Source organism: Rattus norvegicus, chromosome Y (assembly GCF_036323735.1).
Source record: "Rattus norvegicus strain BN/NHsdMcwi chromosome Y, GRCr8, whole genome shotgun sequence".
In the NCBI taxonomy this organism is placed as follows: Eukaryota; Metazoa; Chordata; class Mammalia; order Rodentia; family Muridae; genus Rattus; species Rattus norvegicus.
In genome coordinates, this window is record NC_086040.1 from 59380577 (window position 1) to 59405353 (window position 24777).

At 36.7% G+C, this 24777-nt stretch overlaps 1 long non-coding RNA gene across 2 annotated transcripts in view; it reads right to left on the reverse strand.

The window, feature by feature from the left end:
* LOC134484415 (uncharacterized) overlaps window positions 1–22129 on the reverse strand; it is a 49673-nt gene extending 27544 nt beyond the window's left edge. The window contains exons 1-2 of one of the 2 annotated variants that reach the window (XR_010061868.1): window positions 21936–22129; window positions 15220–15310 (exon numbers count right to left, since the gene is read on the reverse strand). This is a non-coding gene — a long non-coding RNA (uncharacterized LOC134484415). Of the gene's footprint in view, window positions 1–15219; window positions 15311–18702; window positions 19293–21935 lie in introns of those variants that run through there. The other variant, XR_010061869.1, reaches the window with a different exon arrangement.
* Between the last annotated feature and the right edge of the window lie 2648 nt (window positions 22130–24777).

The window sequence follows — 24777 nt, forward strand, 5'->3', positions numbered from 1 at the left end:
TCTAAGCACATTATCCTATGTAAAGTATTTAACAATAACCTTTGGAACATTTTACCTAGATGGAATTCTTTTTTGCATAGAGAGAATATTGTCTAAAATCTATGAAAAGGTAAAAGCACTAAACAAAAGGTTGTGCAGCTTTTTTTTTTGGTTCATCTGATATATATATATATATATATATCAGTGGGAGTGATGTCTTTCTTTCCCTTTTATATGAGGTTCAATAACAGTTAAGGAGCTTCCCAATCAGGGAGAGGCTCCTGGCTGACTTGCCAGAGAAAGCAGGAATAAATATTTTTCCTGAATTCCTTCTGCTAAATAGCATGTGGTAATCAACACATATTAACACTTGTTTAAGAACAAGTAATGAAGAGCTAAGGTTTAGCACAGAACAGTAGGACAAAACGGAAATAGTTAATAAAGTGTCAAATTTGATGAACAAGTGATTCCCATATTTCTTTATTTATAGTCATTTGGATCTGATCACAATCTATGGATCTGGGAATCAACTTCTTTGTTCTGGGTGAAGGTCCCCACAATGACTCTTCATTGCTCTGGAATGCCATCTTGTATTTACATGCTTTTGTGCTAATTTAACAATAATCCAGAATCATCCAACCTAGCTGTCAAACATCACATTATCTGATGTTTCCAAACCAAGTAATTGCTAGTCCCTACTGGCCATGGCATATCACGGTGTTGAAAATCCATTGTAGCCCTCAGCAATGCTTCTTCAAAACTTGTCAGCAGCTGCTGTACTAATCCACACATCTTTTGATACATAAACTTTCTCCTGTGAGAAAGAATAACCTATACAGCAGGCATCGTGTACTCTGTTGTATACGATGTTATTCTTTCAGCCGACACATTTCACTGTGTACTTATTATATATCGCAAACACTATTGGGAAACATCTGCCTATCCAAAAATCTCAAATGAAACCAGGATGAACTTTAAAAACTTTAAAAACGATTTTTCATGATCAGACCTTTAGTTCAGGCTTTGAAACATAACAATACACATTGATTTTCCTTATGGAAGAATAAATTCCTGACAAGAGTAGGGAGAGATTGCTGTCATCTCTGTAGAATATTAACATCAGTATCCCATTTATGTGATGTGGAGAGGCTTCAATACTGTACTGTGTAAATAATATGATGTTTTTGGTGTAGTCTGTCTAAATAACAGTGTGACATCCATATAGATTCCTGACCCAGCACATACGGAGGCCGGAGGATTCAGTCAGCTTGCTAAAGCCACTAATAGAGGAATGTTGCTCACCAACTCCTTGTTGTTGTACACCTTATTGGACTACTTGCCAGTGGGTGTCAAGGTTCAGAACAACTTTGTCATATATATATGACAGGAAACAAATTGGGGAAAGGTCTACACCAATCCTACACCTGACAGAGGGCTATTACCTAATACATACAAAGAACTCAAGAAGTAATGCTTCAGAGAGACAAATAACCCTATTAAAATTGTGGTCCAAACTAAACAAAGATTTCTCAACTGAGGAATATCAAATATTTGAGAAGCATCTAAAGAAATGTGCATCATTTTTAGTCATCTAGGAAATGTCAATGAAAACAACCCTGAGATTCCACCTCACACATGTAAGAAAGGCTGAAATAAAAACTCAGGAGATAGCAGATGTTGATAAGGATGTCAAAAATGGGGAATGCTCCTTCTTTGTTGGTGGGATTACAAACTGGTTCAAACACTCTAGAAATCAGTCTGAGATTCCTCAGAAAATTAGAAATTGCACGACCTGAGGACCCAGATATATTTCTTCTTGGCATACAACCAAAAGATGCTCCAATATACAAAAAAGAGACAACCTCAACTATGGTCATAGCAGCCTTATTTATAATACCCAGGACCTAGAAGGAACCCTAATGGCATTCATCAGAGGAATGAATACAGAAAATGTGGTACATCTACGCAATGGTGTACTACTAGGGTATCAAACCAATGATCTCAAAAAAGACATAGACAAATGGAATGAACTAGAAAATATCACACTGATTGAGGTAATGCAATCACAGAAAAATACACATTGTTTGAAATCACTGAAAGTGAATATTGGCATAAAAGCTCAAGTTACCCAAGATGCAGTACACAGATAACTGGAAGCTTAAGAAAAGTACACACAAAATGTGCATGGTTCACTCCTTTTTAAAAGGTGGAACGATACTATCTATGAATTAATAGCAGAGACTGATGGAATCCCATTCAGATCATGCCAAACATGTGGCAGAAATATGTATGTATGTATATATATATATATATATATATATCACTCACTAGAATAGATAAATTGATAAGTTTGATAAAGCTAAGAAGTGCATGCTGACAGCAACTGTATATAGATCTTCCATGTGAGACACAGCTAGAGCACATCAAATACAGAAGTGCATTCTAGTGGCACATCAATGAGCTGAAAACGGACAGTAAGGGGGGGTTATATAAGAGGAGGGGGACCAAATAGAGATCTTCTGGGCAAGAAATTGGGAAAGGAAATAAGATTTGACATGTAAATATAAAAATATCGAATAAAACAGGAATAAAATTTGCTTAAAATTAAAAAAATGTAAGAAATAAGAGAAAAGAAAGCTGCCAGGTAATCACAGCTATTAACTCAGAAATCAAAAGATCATTGTCAGGGAATGGTAGTCAGAGTAATACTAGTGGAAAGACTGAGATAAGGAAATCTCAACTAGAATCATTCTCTCTCTGAGATATCAATGTCAGACACAAACTGCACTATAGGAATCCAAAGAATGGAAGAGTTAACTGTGAGGGGAGGACACAATACTTGTCTTTCTCTTCAACTTTAGGACCTTTTTCTTCTTGACAAAAAGAATAAAGGCCATGAGCTCTCAGGAAAACAACTGTGCCCTGCTGAACACTTGGAATTTGGAATAAAGAAATTAATGATATAAAATCTCTAACTTCCAGGAACCAAAAGAACAGGGAAGTCCATATGTTTCTGAAAGGCTCCAAGCTCATTATTCCCATATGTGGAAGGGTCAGATCAAGGCTATCTCTTCAGAGATCCCACTCAACCCCTACTAAAGTCTCTGTGAGCTATCCCAAGTATCATATATTTCTTCCTTTTTTTGTTACACCAAGTCAGAAGGCCAACTTTCTTCTCCCCATCACTGATATCATCATCCTCTTTATTCTCCCTCCCAAATGGCTGTTTACGTTGAATTAGAGACCAATTAGTTTAACCTAAAGGTACTGAAGGAACATATGAGAGGCAGTTGCAGCCACGACAATACTTGTGACATCACAGAAGAAGCTAAGGGCCTCCAGGCTCCAAGAGATATTTGAAGCAGGGTCTAATGATGATGTCACTGAGAACTGCCATGGCCTAATAGATAAACAGTTTTCCTTACATTGATTAGATTTGGAGTGCCCTCTCCAGGTATGTCTCCTGTGACACAGTGCAAACCTTTACGTACTCCATCTCTCTAAAGCTAGAGAAATCTCTTTGCTTCATTAGTGGTTACATGCTCTGAATGGAGAAATGTACTCAGGGTTTGGCATGGATAGAAATGATTTAGGAATATGGAGTGGAGAAGAATCTTCTATATAATAATTAATTGCCATGTTCATTCCTATGATATATAGTTCAATTTTCTAGGTTTTCTCTGTTTCCTAAAGGCCAGTATTCTCTGTACAGATATTTAATTGAATAAATATTGTATTTCACTTTCTTATTGTATATTCCTTGATAGGGGACTTTATAAATATTCCTTAATTATGTACTCAAAAATATTTTGGTTTAAAATTTCATTTTTTGGAATGATTTTGGCAACAAAGGGGGGCCCAGCTATAGAGTAACTATAACAGTGTAAATATTGTGGACCTACTTCAAATGATAAACTCTCAAATCCTTATTTAATCCAAAATAGTTTGGTGCATATATATATATATATATATATATATATATATAATGTGTGTGTGTGTGTGTGTGTGTGTGTGCGTGTGTGTGTGTGTGTGTGCGTGTGTGTGTGTGAGTGCCAAAAGTCTAGCAGATTCTGAATGGCCATTTCTTCAGTCTCTTAAGAAGAATGCCTCCCTACCCCTCTTATGGATATTTTATTTACCCTTAAGGAAGGCGTGAATCATGTGCATTTTTTCCTCCTTCTTGAGTTTCATGTGGTCTGTGCATTGTATCATAGCTAATTACAACATTTAGGCTGATATTCAATAATCAATGATTATATACTTTGTTTGTTTTTCTGTGATTGGGTAACCTTACTCAGGATGATATTTTGTAGGTCCATCCATTTGCCTATGAATTTCATGCACTCATTGTTTTTGATAGCTGAGTACTAGTCCATTGTGTGAATATAGGCCATTTTCTGTATACATTCTTCTGGTGAAGTACATCTGGGCTCTTTCCAGCTTCTGGATATTATGAATAAGGCTGCTATGAACATAGTGTAACATGTGTCCTTGTTGTATGTTGGAGCATCTTTTGGGTATATGCCCAGGTAAGGTATAGCTGCGTCTTCAGCAAGTGCAATTTTGGAGGAAACTCAGGACTGATTTACAGAGAGGTTTTACCAGTTTGCAATCCCAACAACAATGGAGGAGTGTTCCTCTTTCTCCATATACTTGACAGCATATGGTGTAACCTGAATTTTGACATTAGTCATTCTGACTGATGTGAGGAGGTATCTCACAGTTGTTTTTATTTGCATTTAAGTGATGACTAAGTATGTTATACATAACACAAAGCGTTCTAAGAAATGATATTCTCCTAACTGGTGGTCTAGATATATCTCTGTGCCAAGTGATCCATTTCTCTCTCCTTCAAAGTTAAAGGCCAAGAACATCAATAAAATCCTCACAAAATCAGATATGCAGAAGCCAATAGAAGGGACAGTGTCAGAAAGTGCCTAGAACATATTTGCACAGGAGAAAATTTTAAGAACAGAACACCAAAGGTTCAGACTCTAAGAGCACCAATCAGTTTACGAAATCCCATCATTCTGAAAACTTTCTTTAAAGTCAAGTACACTGACAATAGGAAAACAGCAACCTACACATTTGGAAAAGAGTTTTATGAACCATACATCTGAGAGAGGGCCAAAACCAAAAATATAGAAAGAACTCAGAAATGTAAACTCCCAGACAATCAAGCAACACAACTTTTAAACTGGATTACAGAGCTAACAAAGAATTCTCAACTGAGGTAGCTCAGTAAGTGAAAAACATATCGAGAAATGTTTAACATCCTTAGTTCACAAAAAGGCAAATCAAAATGAACACAAGAGTCTTTGTTAAAACAATCAGGATGGCTAAAACAAAACATTAATGCAGTAGCATAGTGGGCTAGAATGTAGAGAAAGTTTAACACTCCTACAATGCTCGTGGGATTTGTAGCTGGATAGTCACTTTGGATGTCTAAGTGGAGGTTCAGAGAAAATTGCACATAGCTTTACTTGAAAACCCAGCTTTACCACTCACTTCAACAAATAGACTCAATCTTGATCCACACATAACACGGACATGTGATTGAAGATATTCACAGCAGTCTTACTTATAATATTTGAATGCTGGAAACAATCATGGTATACCTCATCTCCACTCAGGAATAAATACAGAAAATATGCTATATTTAAACAATGGAACATTATTCAGGTATTAAAAATGAGGACACCAAGAACTTTGTAGACAAAGGATGAACTGGAAAATAGTGAAGTAACAGAGATCGAAAAGGACCAAACACGGGATGCACTCAGTGACAAGCAGATCTTAGCCCTGCTAATAGAATACCCGCTATACAAATCCTTTATAACATGAAGGGTAACATGTTAGAAGGCCAAATTGTGGATGCCTGCAATCCACTTAGGAGGGAGAACAAAATAAACATGGAAGGCAGAGGAGTGGAGGAAGAGAGAGTAGCTAGAGGTGGAAAATGATGGACAAAGTGGTGGGAGTTGCAACAATTAAAAGAGACAGTGGAGAAATTCAGAGGAAATGTGGAGTAAATAAAAATAAGCATCAGTTGTTGGTGGTGAACTTGGGTATCTCCAGGAAAATCCCTGATGCCAGGGATGCAAGTATATCCCAGAAACTTACTGTGATGGTGGTAGTTTAAATTCCGAGCAGGAAAATAGATAGAACAACTAGAGACTGCCTCCTGTAGCTCGACATGCCCACCTGTGAAGGGATGGTGCTGCCCACACAGCTCACAATTTTTATCTATAAATGTCAAATCTAAAAAATCTAAATACAAAAATTAGCAGAGACTGTAGGAAAGGCAATGCAGATACCACCCAACCAGAAGATCAATTTCATCCACAGACTCCAAATCCTCAGACTATTCCTGATGTCAAGATGTGCTTGCATTAAGACCCTAATACGTCTCCCCTCTGAGGGGCTCTGCCATCTCCTGACTGTGACCGATGCAGAAAAACCTAAGCATTTGACAACACCTGACAGCCACAAAAGAAGAGTTAGGGGAATGAATTATGGATCTGGAGTGGATTGGAACCAATATGAAGAACAAAAGTATCCATTAAGTTTTCTCTTCAGATGTTCAGGAAATTTTCCATCTCCTAGAGTATGCTTTGTCCAGTCCAAGACTTCTGCTACATAGATATCAGAGCATATGTGGAATACAACTGCCTCATCTGCCATATCTGGGAAGGGAGGCAATTGGTCCTGGGAGACTTCATATCCCAGAGAAGGGGGATGTGGTCATGTAGATTGGGTAGCACAATATTAGAAAAATGAGGATCAGAATACCTTAGGGGTTTCAAGAAAGGAAGACCAATTTGGGAAATGACATTGGAAATGTAAATAAAAAGTAGATTATTTTACACATATAATGTATATAATATAATACATTTATGTTTACAACAGAGATATTCACATCTGTCTCATTAAGGAATATATATTTCATTATCTATACTATAGGTTTATTGAAAGTTGAAATCCATAATTTTTGTGAGTTTCTTATTATTGAAAATTCACATAGATATACCCAATCAATGTTTTATTTTATGTCCTTATGGCTATAAATCTTTAGTTACGTCGACAAAAAAAAATATTTTTTATTTCTGTTTCATTAGGTTTCCATTCAATGCCTCCAATGTCTCCAAATTTAACTGTACATCTCTATATTCCCTCCATTGTCATCCTCTTCCCTCTTTCTTCAAATGTGACATTCCCGTTCCTGACAGTGTTCCTCTGCAATCCATAAGTACATGTGTAAATGCCAAAGTGAGGACAGTCTGGACCACATCCCTTGACATTTACAATAAAGTAATCATAGCAATACAGTGTGGAGACTTAACATTCAGATTAAAGTGAAAATGTATCCCATTTTTCTTTTTTGATCTGGATTATCTCATCTATGATGACTTTTACAAAATACATTCATTGTCCTGAAAATTACATGCTTTCCCATTCCAATCTGTTAAAAGCACCACATTTTCTTTATGCATTCATTTGTTAAGGAACAACTTGAACATTACCAAATATTCAAGGGTTTCTATACTAGGATGAATCAACATTTGGATATATTTTCCTCGAGTTATTTCCATTTCTGCATTCCTGTAGAAACATCATATTGATTTCCAAAGTTGCTGTACAAGTTTGCATCCCCACCAGGAGAATAGGAATGTTCCACTCCCTCCACAACACAATAAACAAAAGTTGACTCATGTGTTATAAAACTAAATTTTCAGAAAGGGAAGAAAAAAATCTCAGAATAATTTTGATTTGCATTTCAGTAATGTATAAGGATGATAAATATTTCACTTTCGATTCTTAGTCACTTGAATTTCTTCACTTTTGAATGTTTTGTTTGGATATGTAGCCCAATATAATTATGTTTTCTTGATATATAGTGTTTTGGTTTTTATAATATGATTTATAGAAGCCCGTTGTTGAACATGTACATGGAAATAAAGCTTACTATTTTTGAAAAAAACCACTTTAAACTTATTAAGATAAAATTACAAAATGCACTCATTAAACTCACAGAATTGGCAGATCTGTTGTAACCAACAGAAACCATAACGTAGCTTCATTAAATATCCCTATATAATAAAACATTTTCTATATACATAATATTGAGGAATATAGTTTATATATTTTACTCTTTGAGAATTTCCACCAATGAATTTTGATATTTTTCCATTTATTTTACACATATCACTCTATTTCTTTGAATCCTACCTGTGTATATCTTCTTCATTAAAATAGTGTTTAATAACTCTATGATAAACCCTTACTAATATTTTTTTCAACCCTCCAACAGAAGACACTAACTGTCCATTGTATGTCAGGTAGTTATAGCAGCTTTCAGGTCTTTTCACTGGATTCTTGACTGTTGACTGGCTTGAAGCTGTGTAGGAAGCCACAGCTGCTATGTGACATGAGGGCAGCACTTCTTGTATCCAGAAGACGCTTCATGTCTGATCCCATCCACAATTTGGGCACCTACACTCTCTTTGCACCTTGTTTCAGGATGGCTTTTTAGCCTTGGGGAAGGGGTATAACATGTGTATCCAACTCATTATGGCTGAAATCAATAAAATGTAGACAACTATATAATGAAAGAAAGGAAGAGGTCACCCTTGGAAGGTATTAACAAGATCGTCATACCCTCTGGCCATGTTACGTAATGAAAGGTTTGAATTAATAAAATGAAAGAGAATATAGGAAACATGGAGAAAACTCAGACTATTTAGATTTACAGTCCCAAATCTAGAATATTTTTAAAGCATTCGTGATTTACTGTGGGAAGCGAGTTTAGCGGAAATCCCAAGATGGAGCTTGGGACTGCTACCCTGTCTCCCGACCAGCACGTGAAATTAAGCCACGCCCCATCATGAGAGCTGCACCTGTGCACCATGACGATTGATCAGGCCATGTGACATGGACCTATGAATGGAGGTTATGCAGACTGGACGGTTGAGGTGGTTGAGGGCGCATATAAGGGAGTGGGCTCGGGGGCTGGATGGAGACATTGTTCTGGCTTGCAGAAAAAGGGTTCCTGAATAAACTGCTTTGGGAAGAACATCATTGTGTCACACCTTTCCTGCTGGTCAGGGTTGGAAGCGACAGGAAAAAAGAGTTACAGATGACTGGCAGAAAGAGAGGAAGTTATCACACATTAATTTGCACCTATACACTCATATTCTCAATAAAATACTTGTGAACAGATTCAAGACAACATTAAAAAATAATCTTCAACCAGGTAAGCTTTCTCCAATTCCCAGACTTACAAGTTTGATTAGTCTTGGGGAAGCTATAAGTATGGAGGATATAGTTCAACATAGTAAAGGCAAGGTACAAGAAGGCCACCACAAGCATCGTGCTAAAGAGAGAAAAATTCAAAGCAGTTCTACTACAAGCAGGAAGAAGACAAGTATATACACTGGTTTCATACCTATATATTACAGTATTTGTAATTTTACCTAGAACAATATGACAACTGAAGAAGATCCAGGAATACAAAAGAAAAAATGAAGAAATCAAATTGGTCTCAGTTGCAGATGTGATGATACCATTTTAAAAACTCTAAAAATGTGTCAGTCTCTTAAGACTGAAAAATATGGTCATAAAAGTAGAATATCATACGAACACACATAATTCCTGAGCCTTCATTTATGCCAATCCAAACCATACTGTGAGAAAATATGGGTAAAATTCCCCTCACAATAATCTGAAAATATAAAATAAAATATTGTGGATAAAAATATTTAAAACGCAAAGAGCACTATGAATTAGCTAGAAGTGATGCTGAATAGAGACAATTGTTCTCTGAAAGATTAAGTTTCTTAAAGCTGAAAATACATTCATAAAATAGTAGAATTCAAAGTGAACACAGAAAACACGTTATCTTTCCTGTTTTCCAATTTCAAACCAGAGGAGGGAAATCAAGGAAATATTCCACTTGAAACACTCTTAAAGTATATAACAAAATACCATAGATTAGCATAGTTTTAAAGCATAATATTAGTTAGAAGACATATGAAGTAACCATGATCCATCCAGAATATATATAAGAACGTTCCAGCTGATGTTCTGAAGAACCTTAAAGACTTGTATAAATCAAATCTTTTATAGTTTTAAGGATAAGTAGATAATATAATAATGTCAATTTTTGATTAATTAAAAAGTTAATGCAATAAATATTGATTAGAAAATTTTACTACAATAAATCACCTACTTTTACGAAACTCAAGAATTTGACTATAATTATTCTGCTATGGGACAGAGGACAACTTTAAAATACAAAGTGCTAACATGTCTAGGGAGATAATTTTAAAGAGAAATAAAGAGGGAGGAAAAATATCATGAGATTAAAAAAAGTAAGAGTTACATACATATGATGTTGTTGGCAGAGTAAATATTTCAAAAGATTGGAGCGTCCAGGATTGATTTATTGTTTTAAAAGTGAGGTTACATACCAGCAGGAGGATGGACTATCGGATCAGATCTCAAGAAAATGCCAAATGTTCTAGTTAGTACTACTATGTTTTAGTAAATATAAATGCCAATGTGGGAAATTGAAGGTTTTATTCACAACACAAGTTCCAGTTCATAATCAATGGAATCCAAGAAAAGAACACAAGGCAGCAGCATGAAATGAAAGAGGAACTCTGCTTATTAATCTGCTCAGCTACCTTTCTCTATAACCTCCTCAGCTTACTAGTGCTGGTACCATCAACAGTGGGCAAAGTCCCCATACATAAACTAGCCATCAAGAAAATGCAATACACTGATGCCTACAAGCCATTCTGATGGAGTCAGTTGCTCAATAATGCATTGTTTAGACAGCCACAATAAGCAATCACAGTAAGCCATAAAAGGAAAATAGAAAACTTACTCAATGCAAGGTAAGAGTACCCCTTCATGAATGGAATTTGAGGTCAAAAGTGAAGTTCTATGTGAGGAAGAAATTAGAAGGAATTATGCCAGAAATCACACATTATTTAAAATAAAAGTGACAAGACAAAGCTACAAATAAAATATTGTTAAGTTTGACATTTTGAAACCTCTTCTGGAGATTGAAAGGTAGCCTCAGGAAATGGATTTTGGCTGGCAGCATCATTGAACATCCAGTATTTGGTGGAGGATTTTCCATCAGAAGCCTTAGCTTTACCACAGAGGCTAGGTACAAAATACAAATCATAGTCAGTCAACTGATTGCCATATCTTGTGCTCCAAAGAAAAGGAACAGTTCATTTATTCATGATTTGGTGATGACTCTAACTCATTTCAGAGTCATAGATATTGCCAGCATATAGAAAACCATAAGACCCATTGTCAAACAGCAGTATTTTCCGCATTGCCCACAGTCACCATAGTAATACCAGTGGTGAGCTCTACAGTATTATTTGTTTCTGTTTCCTGTTTTTGCAGCTTATAAACCTTGTTCCTTGGACCCAAAGAGAAGTTTCAAATAAAATAATGAACAATTTTTGCATTGAAAGCTATTGGTGGTTTGTAGTGTAGTTAAAAATGAGGACCTCAAACAATCTTCACTCGGTCTTCTTCTTTTAGGATTGCGGTTGATTCGGTTTTGCTTTTGCTTTTTGTTTCATTTTGTTTGTTTTTTTTGTTTAATTATGTTTTCTTTTTCTTTTTGTTATTTGTACATACAGAGATCAAGAATTGGTCAGAAGAATTTCAAGTTCAAATTCAGATGGCTGGGAAGAACCCAGTCTTTCTACCACGTTCACATTGTTTGCTGTACTAGGGAATTTCTCTTGCCTTTAATGTTGCCCATTTCCACTTTTTGGATCGTTTTATCTTGGCATAATTAATACTATAAATATATTATAATTATTTGAATTTCAACTCTGAAATTCTAATTGCTCTATCTCCCTCCCAAAACCAGAGATATGGATTGAGTCTTGTTTGGTCACGTTTTGATTCTTAGATCGGGAATCTTCCTGCAAACACTGAAGGTCCTGTTCCAAAATTGATTCTGTATAGTTCAATAAAGATGCTCTTGGCCAATCAGTTGTGTGAATATCTAGTATTCCTGCAAACAGGCTAGTAGACACAAGGGTGAAGAAAGGATTTAAGGGTGGAGTAATAGCTACCAGTCATGTGAGATCTAGTATGGAGTGGCCATTGGTGTAGCAGGCAGGATGTTAGAAAAACAGTAAGATGAGGGCATATTGGGGTGCTGAGCTATGACCAATGAAACTGAGCAATTGAGCTAGGGCTCATTTAGAGGTGTTGAGGAGGGAGTAAAAAGGACAGCTTGCTATTTGTTAGAGGCTTAAAAAAACTTGACAATAGAGCTAAAGCACATCAAAAGTTCCTCAGCGTATGTGTCTTTCAAGTGCATTCTAAGGGAACCTGATCAGCTCTGGTAGCTTGGTCTTCCTGGAGCTTACACTGAGGCAATAGGAAAAACCTTCTGCAGAGTCTTATGAGAGCAATCCATGACCACAATGAGCGTGTCCAAATTGACCTTGACCATGAGAGTTAGAGCTGACCCACATGTATCTTTTGATTATAACCATTTCTTCTATGTGATCTTTTAGTGTTCTATTTGCTCAAAACTATTAGTGAAGAGGGTAAAATGATTCTAAAGGCTATTCTTGTTTGTCAACTATTCATCTGAGATTATTTAATCCCCAATGATAGAGGGAATATGTGAAGAATTTCTTAATAATATAAGGTCAATGTCAAATGTGCTTCTTATATGGATCATTGGAGTAGGATGTTGCATCTTTACCCTAGAATTTTATCAAGATCTATTCTTTATATTTATTTTTTCAGGCATCTGCAGATACATCCCTTTGAAAAATGAATCCTTCTCACTAGAGACTATAGAGAGAACCTGCATTTCAATGATAATTAAATGTCATTTCAAGACATCAAATCAAAATATCAAAGTGAGAATGGAATAAATTTATTAGGACAGTGTTTTGCGAACAACTTCTTTCACAAACAGCCTTGGAAGGAGAGTTCTGAAATTTTGCATTTTATATTTGACTTTGCTCGTACTCTGACACAATCAACTCAGAGCTGTTTGGGACTTTATGGGCAATTAAACACGACAAACAGAGCTGAATGCATCATATACTCTGCCGTCTGTGTTAATATGGCTACAGTGAAGAACAACCATGCTAAAGCTATTCATTAGTTTTTCAAACAACATCCTCATACAAGTGTGGACTTCTGTGGGTTGTTGGATGAATAGGTTAAAACACTGGCTGAGAGTTGCCAAGGCAGATGTGGGATGGTACATGCTTGGGGCATGAAAGGCCTGTGTGTAGATCATAAACAACTTCATAATATTCATTGCTTTAATAATTACTAGGAAGTGGACTTCTGTAAAATGACTTCAGAAGACCAGCATGGTAGGCAAACAGTAACTGATTCCCTGGAGATTTAAATGATCTGGATTGTGAAACATGGACTTAGAGGTAGAGACATGTCAGAACATGAAGACTGGAAAATCAAACCTCTGTTGCCTCTTAAGTTTCCCTACCCCATGGGTTGAGGCAAACAGCAACAGATTTTTTGCACTGAGGAATAGAATAAAAGCCAATTTGTTCTAAATCCCAATCCTAAGAAAATACTGAAATCATCTGTGATGCACTTCAACTCTCAGCATGGTTGAATGTCTGCTGTCAGCATGGGCTTTTACAGCCATCCCTTTTATAACTGCAGAGCTCCAAACTGCTTCAGCAACATCATTATATTCTCTTTCTGTTGCAGGGAGATTAGATCACTGTGACTACCTATGCAGTCTTTCTCTACCTTTAAAGATCCAAGGAACTATTCTCACTCCAGTGACCTGTTGTAAGTAATCTTGAATCGCATTGTTGTTGTTAGTAGATCTAATCTCTTCGAATCCCAGAAGACCATGTGTCCAAAAAAGTTGATTGAGGATGTCTTGGGTGTTTCTGTAATAGTGGCAGGTGTGATTGATGAACAGGACTGCCTTCCCAGACTAGATCTTGCAGTTCACATACACCTGAGCCATTCTGACAGCGTGCAGCTTCCCAGAAATGAATGTTCAGTTGAAGATACTGGTCTGTTTGAGAATGGCAATCCCAGTCTATTCTTAACTATGCCTTTTATTTGAATCCCCATAGAAAACATGGAAGAATGAAGCTTTTACTTTTTCATGTTTGCACTCACAATGCTACCAAACCCTCACATACATTAGAACCTGCATACTGAAAATTTATCCATATACTTATGACCAGATGAGACACCAAGCCTTTTGGACTAATAAACTAATGGATTCTAGGAGTTTACAAATAGTCAGCCATTGTTAAATTATGTGGTCCATAGTCTGTGATCATTTTGAACAATCAGATTCCTCTATACAGAGAGATTCATCCTTTACTATCTGTTGGGAACACCAACTACTACACCAGGTATCTAGAGAAGACCTTTTATGGCAGTTTGTCTCTAGTAAGAGTTTCAGCTCAGTTACAAATTTCCAATGGACACATTCCCGTAGTCTGACTTTCAAAGGATGCTTTGATACAGCCCTTCTTATTTTCTATAGTTCTTGGCAACAGAATTAAAATATCAATTGTAATCTATCAATGAAATGCACCCTAATTTATTTGCATTAGTGCATCAGAGAGAAGGATTATAGGATGAACAAGAATTGAAAAACAAGATGTCCTTCCTTCTGAGGACCAAGACCAGGAAATCTGAACTACATAAAAATCTGAGACAAGTTGTCTGAAGTTGTTCTTTCCTTCAATCATGGATCTCCTAGTGAAGGAGCTCAGGTCTCATGAGTTGGCAAAAAATAACTTTATTGCTGAGCCAGGTCAACAGCTGAATACCTCTTTCATGGACCTGAAGAAACTCTGTATTCATCCTGCTATAATGTGTATATATCTATGTATCATTCATAGAATGGACACTTTACTGTTTGTTTGAAAGCAACAGTTTGTCCCTGAAGAGACACTAATTTCTTCTTTCGCACATTATTTCACAGGCTGATGGTGGGTCTCATAAGTTTATTCTGGAAGTTGCTTTACAATAATCATTCTCTGATCTGGAAGAGACCCTTTTTAATGTTATGAGATCTGTTAGAACCATATCAACCATCATTTTCCACTCCCAGTTTAGTACTGAATCATTCTAAACTAAAGGTCTGTGGTCTCTGATAAAGGCAGCATCTCCCCAGACTAGTATTAATATTGCTCTTGGCACTGCATTTATGATACATCAATGTGATTTCCTTACCATTTTCATCCCCAGGAGAGTTTTTCAATTCTTCATTTCATCTGATGGGTCTAATCTACATCGTCACCCAGGATGATATTTGAGAGTTTTGCTAAAAAATTTTTAAAAAAGAAAGAAAGAAAAGAAAGGAAAAATGAAAGCTTATCTCACCAATTGACTCAGAACTTAAATGTTATTCAGTGGAAATACTAGTGGAAAGATTGAGATGATGAAGTCTCAACTAGAAGGACTTCACTCTCCCAGATATTAGTGTAAGAAACAAACTGCACTATTGGTATTCAAAGCATGGGGGAGTTTGCTCTGAGCAGAGGACACAATACTTTCTATTCCTTTATTATTTAGGACCTTTTTATATTTTATGAAAAGAATTAATGCCATGAGCTCTCAGGAAAACATCTGTGACCATCCAAATACTTGGCTTTTGGAGTAAGGAAATGAATGATATAAAATCTCTGACTTCCAGCGGCATAAGAACTGCGAAGTCCAGATGTTTCGGAGAGGCTCACAGCTCTTGATTCCCATATGTGTAAGGCTCAGATCCAATCTATCTCTTCAGTGATCCTACTCAACCCCTACCAAGGATTCACTGAGATTTCCCAAGGACCACATATTTCTTCCTTTTTTTTTGACACCAAGTCAGAAGACCAGCTTCCTCCTCCCCATCACTGATCTCTTCATCCTCTTTCTTCTCACTCCCCAATGGCTCGTTTTTCTGAATTACAGGCCAGTTAGTAAACTCTAGAGGTCCTGAAGGAATATTTGAAAGGGAGTTGCAGTCACAACAACACTTGTGACATCACAGAAAAAGCCTACCTGCTAAATAGCTTCCTTACATGAACCAGATACAAGGGTGCCCTTTCCTGGTATGTCTCTTGTGACACAATGGAAACCTTTACGAACTCCATCTCTCTAAATCTACAAACTTATCTTTGCTTCCTTAGTGGTTACATGCTCTAAATGGTGAAATTTGGTCAGGGACCTGGCATGGGTAGAAAAGATTTAGGAACATGGAGTGTAGGAGATTCTTCTAGATAATATTTTATTCCTAGGTACATTACTGTGAAATACAGTTCAAATTCTAGGATTTCTCTGTATCACAAAGGCCAGTATTTTCCCTACAGACCTTTAGTTTTAATGAATACTGTATTTCACTTCTTACTGTATATTCCTTGATAGGTGATTTTATAAATGTTCCTGAATGTGTACTCAAACATTCTAATTTCTAAATCCTTTTTTGCAACGATTTCTCAACAAAGGCGCACAGCAATAGACTGAGTATAACAGTAAATATGGTGTAGCGACATCAAACGATAAACTCCAAAATTATATTTTATCCAAAATTTCCAGATATCAGTTAAAAAAGGACCATATGGAGCATAGAATTTTCTTTTCTAGTCACTTTTGATATCATCTGCAAAAATATCTACATTCTAGTGTCTCAGGCCCAGATTTAATTGTTTAGGATGTTTTACCATGTTTCTTTCTTAAGGCCAAGCAGAAGGTAGAGGAGGATGATCACAAAGAAGAATGGCTTCTGGACCAGTGAAACCTCAACTTCAATAGGTTCATAAGAACAGGAGAGAGTCTACTTGGCAATGCCATTTGTGGATTCTACCTTCTTGACCTATTTGCGCAGAATCCATGTTAAAATTCCACCTAACTTCATAATTGTAGGAGTCACTAAAAGTATATATAACAGCCACCAAATTAAATAAGATTGATGAAGCTAAGAAGTGCATTTTACCAGGACCTGGATGTAGATATTTCCTGAGAGACATAGCTAGAGCATGTCAATTACAGAAGTGAATGCTAGTGGCAAACCAGTGAACTGAAAACGGACCTCTTGTTGGTAGATTTTGAGAAAGGATTACAAGAGTTGAAGGTGATTTCAACACCATAACAACAACGGTACCAATGAACCAGAACTTCCTGGTACTAGACCAATATTCAAAGACTTTACATGGACAGACCAATTTCTCTAAATGGATATGTGGCAGATGATGATCTTAATGGACACTAATGGAAGGAGAAGCCCTTGATCAAACCCAGAATTGTCTTATAGTTCAAGGGATTGTCAAGGGGCAGAAAGTGTCATTAAAGAAGGGATAGTGAATAGGTAGGGATTTTATAAGAAGGAAAATTAGAAAGAAAATAATATTTTACAGGTAAATAGAGAAACATCTAGTTTAAAAAAAGCAATTAAATTTGCTAAAAAATAAATAAACTCAAGATATAAAAGATAAGAAAACAGTCATCTAATCAAACCCATTGACTCGAAAATCTAAAGTGGTATTCAGAGTAATACTAGTGGAAAGACAGAGATGATGAAGTCTCAACTAGAAGCACATCTCTCTCCCAAATATCAGAGTCAGATAAAAACTGCACTATAGGAATCCAAAGCATGGAGGTGTTTACTCTGAGCTAGGGACACAATACTTGTCTTTCCCTTCTTCCTTAGGACGTCTTTCTTTTGGACAAAAAAAAAAAAAAAAAAAAAAGGCCATGAGGTCACAGCAAATCAACTGTACTGTTCCCAAAACTTGACTTTTGGAATAAAGCAATGAATGATATAAACACTCTGACTTCCAGGAACCATAAGAACTTGGAATTACTGATGCTTCTGAGGAGCTCTCAGCTCCTGATTCCCATATGGTGAAGGCTCAGATCAAGGCTATCTCTTTAGTTACTCCAGTCAACACGTATGAAGTATGCACTTAGCATTCCTAAGGACGACGTATTTTTCTCTTATTTTAATACCACGGCAGAAGGCCAGGTTCCTTCTCCCCATCATTGTTGGGCACTATGGGAGTAGAAGCCTTTTGTCCTCCCTAGCTTTGTCTCCTAGTTCAAGGGAATGTCAATTGGCAGAAAAGGGGGTTTGAAAAGAAGAAAAGGGAACAGATATGGATCTCAAGGGCAGGAATCTAGGAAAGGAAATAATATTTTAAATTTAAATATAGAAACAACCAGTTAAAAAAAACAATAAAATTTGCTAAAGAGTAAATATAATGAAAGATAAGAAAGAAAACTGACAATTAATCACATATATTGACTCGGAAATCCAAAGTGGTATTCAGAGTAAAACTAGTGGAAAGACTGACATGATGAAGTCTCAAACAGAAGCACTTCTCTCTCCCAGATATCAGTGTCAGACACAAACGGCAGCATAGGTATCCAAAGCATGGTGGAGTTTACTCTGAGAAGAGGACACAATACTTGTCAATCCTATCTTCCTTAGGACACTTTCTTTTTTACAAAAAGAATAAAGGCTATGAGATCTCAGGAAAACAACTGTGCCCTTCCCAACACTTGGCTTTTGAAATAAAGAAATAAATGATAAAAATTCTCTGACTTCCAAGAACTATAATAACAGGGAAGTCCAGATGTTTTTGGGAGGCTCCCAGCTTCTGTTACCCTTATATTGAAGGCTCAGATCAAGGCTGTCTCTTCAGCCATCCCATTCAATCTGTACCAATGACTCACTGAGCTTTCCCAAGGACCATGTATTTCTTCCTTTTTTTATATCAAGAAAGAAGGCCAGCATCCTTCTCCCCATCTCTGATCTCTTCATCCTCTTTGCTTTCACTCCAAAATGGCTGTTTACTCTGAATTAGAATTCAATTAGTAAACACTAGAGGTACTGAAGTGATATCTGATAGGGAGTTTCAGTCACAACAATATTGTGACATCACAGAAGCTAGGGCTTTCCAGGTTACAAGAGATGTTTCAGGGAGGGCCTAATGATTATGTCATTGAGAAGTTCAATGGTATACCTGCTAAACAGCTTTCCTTACATAGACCAGATTCGAGGGTGCCCATTCCATGTATGTCTCCTGTGACACAGTGGAAACCTTTACATACTCCATCTCTCTTAAGCTAGAGATTTCTCTTTGATTTTTTAAGCAGTTACATGCTTGGGATGAAAAAAGTTAATAAGGGCCTTGGCATGGGTAGAAAAGTTTAAGGAACATCTAGTGTAGGAGGTTCTTCTAGATAATATTTTTATTCCCAGGTTCATTCCAGTGACATAGAGTTCAATTTTCTTGGTTATCTATGTATCACAAAGGCCAGTATTTTCCCTACAGTCCTGTAATTAAATGAATATTATATTTACTTACTTTCTTATTGTACTTTCATTGACAGGGCATTTCATAAATATTCCTGAAAGTGTACTCAAATATATTGATTTCCAATTCCATTTTCTACAATGATTTGGCAACAAATTGTGCCTAGCTATAGACTGAGCATAATGGTGTAAATACTGTGTACTGACTTCAAATGATAAACTCCTAAATGCTTATTTCATCTAAAAATTACCAGACATCAGCAACACAAAGGGCAACATGGACTATAGAATTCGGTTCTCTAGTCCCATTTGATATTAATTCTGTACTACCTATCTTCCTGTGTTCCCATGGCCAGACTTCAGGGTTTTGAATGTTTTAATATTATTCTTTCTTAAGTAAAAACCTTAGATACTGGAGGATAGGCAGAGAGAAGAATGGCATTACCACCAGTAAAACCTCAAATTCAATATGTTCATAATACAGGATGGAGTCCATTTGACATTGTCATTTCTGAATTCTACATTCTTTACCTAGTTGGGAAGATTCTATGTTAACATTCCACCTAACCACCTAGTTGTAGGAGCCACCAAAAGTATGTATATATATACATCTGCCACCAAAATGATATAAAATTGATGAAGCTAAGAAGTGCATTATGGGGGCTGGGGATTTAGCTCAGTGGTAGAGCACTTGCCTAGGAAGTGCAAGGCCCTGGGTTCGGTCCCCAGCTCCGAAAAAAAGAAGCAAAAAAAAAAAAAAAAGAAGTGCATTATGCCAGGAACAGATATAGACCTTTCCTGAGAGACACAGCTAGAGTATGTGAAATACAGTGTTAAATGATAATGGCAAATCCTGAACTGAAAATGGACTTCTTGTTGGTAAATGTTGAGAAAGGATTACAAGATCTGAATGGGGCTTTAATCCCCATAAGAACAATGCCAATGAACGAAACCCTTCTGGTACTAAATCAACATTCAAGACTGCACATTACAGACCAATGGCTCCAATTCCATATGTATCAGAAGATGGTCTTGGTGAGCAACAATGGAAGAAGACGCCCTTGGTCCACCCTAGGTTTGATTCCCAGTTCAACGGAATGTCAAGAGGCAGTAAGGGGGTTATAGAAAAAGGGGAATTGGACAGGTCAGGGCTCTTTTGGAGAGGAAACTGGGAAAGGAAATTATATTTGAAAAGAAAATATAGAAGTATCCAATTAAAAAAGCAATAAATTGCTTAAAAAATGATATAAGTAAAAGAAAAGAAAATTGTCAAGGAATCATACGTATCGACCCAGAAATTTAAAGGGTACCTGTCAGGGAATTGTAATCAGAGTAATACTAGTGGAAAGACTGAGATGATGATGTCGCAGCTAGATGCACTTCTCTGTCACAGATATCAGTGTCAGAAACAAAGTGCACTATAGGAATCCAAAGCAAGGAGGAATTTACACTGAGCAGAGGATACAATACTTGTCATCACTCCTTCCTTAGGAACTTTTTCTTATGGAGAAAAATAATGAAAGTCATGAGCTCTCAGAAAAACAACTGAACCCTTCCGAAACCCTGCCTTTTGGAATAAAGAAATTAATAATAAAAAATCTCTGACTTCCAGGAGCCATAACCAGCAAGGAAATGCAGATGCAACTGAGAGGCTCTCACCTCCTGAATCCAATATGTTGAAGGTTCAGATCAAGGCGATGTGTTCAGTGTCCCCTCACAACCCCTACACAGTACCCAGAGCTTTCCCATGTACCATGTATTTCTTCGTTTTTTAAACTAAAACATTAGGCCAAATTCCTTCCCCCCATCTCTGATATCTACATCCTATTTGTTCTCCCTCCTAAATAGCTGTTTAAACTAAAATAAAGGCCAATTAATAAACCTTAGAGGTACTAAAGGAACGTCTGAGAGGCAGCTGCAGTCACGACATTACTTTTGATATCACAGAAGAAGCTAGGGCTCTCTAGGTTGCAAGAGATTTTTTAGATACGGCCTAATGACATTATCCCTGAGAATTGCCATGGCCTACCTGCTAAAGATCTTTCTTTATATTGACCAGATTCTAGGGTGCCCTTTCCAGGAGTGTCTCCTTTGACACAGTGGAAACATTTATGCAGAACATCTCTCTAATGCTAGAGAGTTCCCTTTGCTTTATGAGTGGTTACCTGCTCTGAATGGACAAAGTTATTCAGGGTCTTGGCATGTGTAGAAAATACCTAGTAACATGGGATGTAGGAGAGCCTTCTGGATAATTTTATTACCAGGTCCATTCCTGTGACAAACAGTTCAATTTCCTAAGTTCTATCTGTTTCCCAAAGGGCATTGTTTCCCTACAGATATTAAAATGAGTGGATTATGTATTTCATTTTCTAATTGTTAATTCCTTGATAGGGGACTGTATAGATATTCCTGAATGTGTACTCAATAATTCTGTTTTCCAAATCTAGTTTTTTGCAATGATTTTCGCAACAAAGCTGGCCAAGCTAAAGAGTGAATTTAATAGTGTAAATATTGTGTACCTACTTCAAATGATAAACGCCCAAACTTTTATTTAATGCAGAAATTACCTGACATCAGTAAATAAAAGGACAGCATGGACAATAGAATGCAGTTCTGTAGTCACATTAGATATCATTTCTTTAATATCTACCTTCCTGTGTTCCAAGGGTGAGACTTCAGGCTTTTGGATGTTTTACAATGATACTTTCTTCAAGCCAAACAATAGATACAGGATGATGAGAAGGGAAAAGAATGGCTTGAGTTCCAGTAAAACCTCAACCTCAATAGGATCATAAGAACAGGAGGGAGTATATTTGGTATTGTCATTTGTGGATACTCCATTCTTCACCTAGGAGCACAGAATTCATATTAAAATTTCACATAATTTCATAGATGTAGAAGCCACCATATATATATATATATATATATATATATATATATATATATATATATATATATATATATATATATATATGCAGAGACAGAGACAGAGACAGAGACAGAGACAAGAATAGATATCTAGATAGATAACTAGATAGATAGATAGATAGATAGATAGATAGATAGATAGATAGATCAGCCACCAAAATTAGATATGATTAAGTTTAATGAAGCTAAGAAGTGCATGATTCCAGGGACAGGTTATATATATTTCCTGAGAGACACAGCTAGAGCATGTTATTTACACAAGTGAGTGCCAGTGGCAAACCAGAGATTTGTAAATGGACCTCTTCTTGGTAAATTTTGAGAAAGGTTTACTAGAGCTGAAGATGCTCTACCCCATCAGTAGAACAATGACAATGAACAAGAACATTCTGGTACTATACAGGTATTCAAAGACTGTACATGGGCAGACCTATGGGTCCAACTGCATATGTAGCAGAGGATTGCATTGTTGGACACCAAAGGAAGGAGAGGCCCTTGGTTCTCCCTAGGTTTGACTCCCAGTTCAAGGAAATGTCGAGGGGCAGTAAGGGGGGTTTAAATGTAAAGGAAGGGAAACGTTCAGGTCTCTTATGGAGAGGATACTGGGAGAGGAAAAAAACATTTAAAATGTAGATATAGAAATATCCAAAAAATATTAAAATTAACTTAAAAATTAAAAAAAATCAAAGAAATATAAGTAAATAAAACTGCAAGGTAATCAGACATATTGATTCAGAAATCTAGAGGGACACTGTCAGGGAATGGTAGTCAGCATAACACTAGTGGAAAGAATGAGGTGATGAAGTTTCAAATAGAAGCGTTTCTCTCTCCCAGATGTCAGTGTCAGACAGAAACTGTACTATAGGAATCCAAAGCTGGAGGAGATTACTCTGAGCTGAGCATACAATACTTGTCTTTCCCTTCCTCCTTAGGTCTTTTTCCTTTTGGGGGAAAAAATAAAAGGCATGGGCTCTCAGAAAAAAAAAACACTATACCTGTCCCAACACCTGACTTTTGGAATAATAAAATTAATGATAAAAAATCTCTGATTCCCAGGAACCATAACAAGCAAGGAAAACCAGATGCTACTGAGAGGTTCGCACTTCCTGAATCCCATATATGGAAGGCTCAGATCAAGGCTATGTGTTCGGTGAACCCTCACAACCCCTACACAGCACTCACTGTGCTTTCCCATGTACCACATATTTCATTTTTTTAAACTAAACAGAAGGCCAACATTCTTCTACTCATTTCTGTTATGTACATACTCTTTGTTCTCCCTCCCAAATGACTGTTTGTACTGAAATAGAGGCCATTTAGTATTCCCTAGGTGTACTGCAGGAATATCTGTGATGCAGTTCCTTGTGACATCACAAAAGCTACTGCTCTCCAGGGTACAATAAATTTTTCAGGGAGGGCCAAATGATGATGTCACTGAGAACTGCCATGGCCTACCTGCTTTCCTTATATTGACCAGATTCAAGGGTGCCTATTCCAGGAGAGTCTCCTGTGACACAGTGGTAACCTTTGTACTATATCTCTCTACAGCTGGAAACTTCTCTTTTCTTCATCAGTGGTTACAGGCTCTTAATGGACCAAGTCCGTTAGGGGCTTGTATTGGGTAGAAAAGATCTAGGAACATGGGTTGTAGGAGATTCATCTGGATAATAACTCTATTACCGGGTCCATTCCTGTTACAAACTGTTCAATTTTCTAGATTTTCCCTCTTTCTCAAAGGCCATTTTTTTTCTCTACAGGCATTTAACTGAGTGAATTTTGTATTTCATTTTCTAATTGTTCATTCCTTGTTAGGGGACATTATAGATATTCCTGTATGTGTATTCAAACATTCTGTTTACCAATTCTAGATTTTTGCAATGATTTTGGCAACAAAGGTGGCCAAGCTATAAAGTGAATTTGCAAGTGTAAATATTGTGTATCTACTTAAAATGATAAACTATCAAATTTTTATTTTATGCATATACATAGCTGCCTGAGTAAATAAAAGGAGAGCAGGGACAATTGAAAATGTTTCTGTAGTCCCATTAGATATCATTTCTGTAATATCTAACTTCCTGTGTTCCAAAGGGTGATATTTCAGCATTTTGGATGTTTTAAAATGATTCTTCTTCTGGCCAAAGATAAGATAAAGGAGGATTGACAGGGAGGGAAGAACTTGAGGTCCAGTGAAACTTCAACTTTAATAGGCTCAAAAAACAGGAGCGATTCTATTTGGCATTTGCATTTGTGGATTCTACATTCTTGACGTAGCTGCTCAGAATCCATGTTAAATATATATATAAAATCAGCCACCAAAACTAGATAAGATTGATAAACCTAAGAAGCACATTCTGTCTGGAACCAGATGTAGATCTTTCCTTGGGACACACCTAGAGCACGTCAAATACAGAAGTGAATGTGCTGTTGCAAAAATATAAAAATAAAAGTAGTCTTTTACCCCGCTAACACTGTCACTGTAGTTTCCCAAGCCTCTGCTAGATATCTTGGTTGAATACAGCCCTACACCTCATCTGCCCAGTGTCTCTTACTGCCACACACATTCTTAC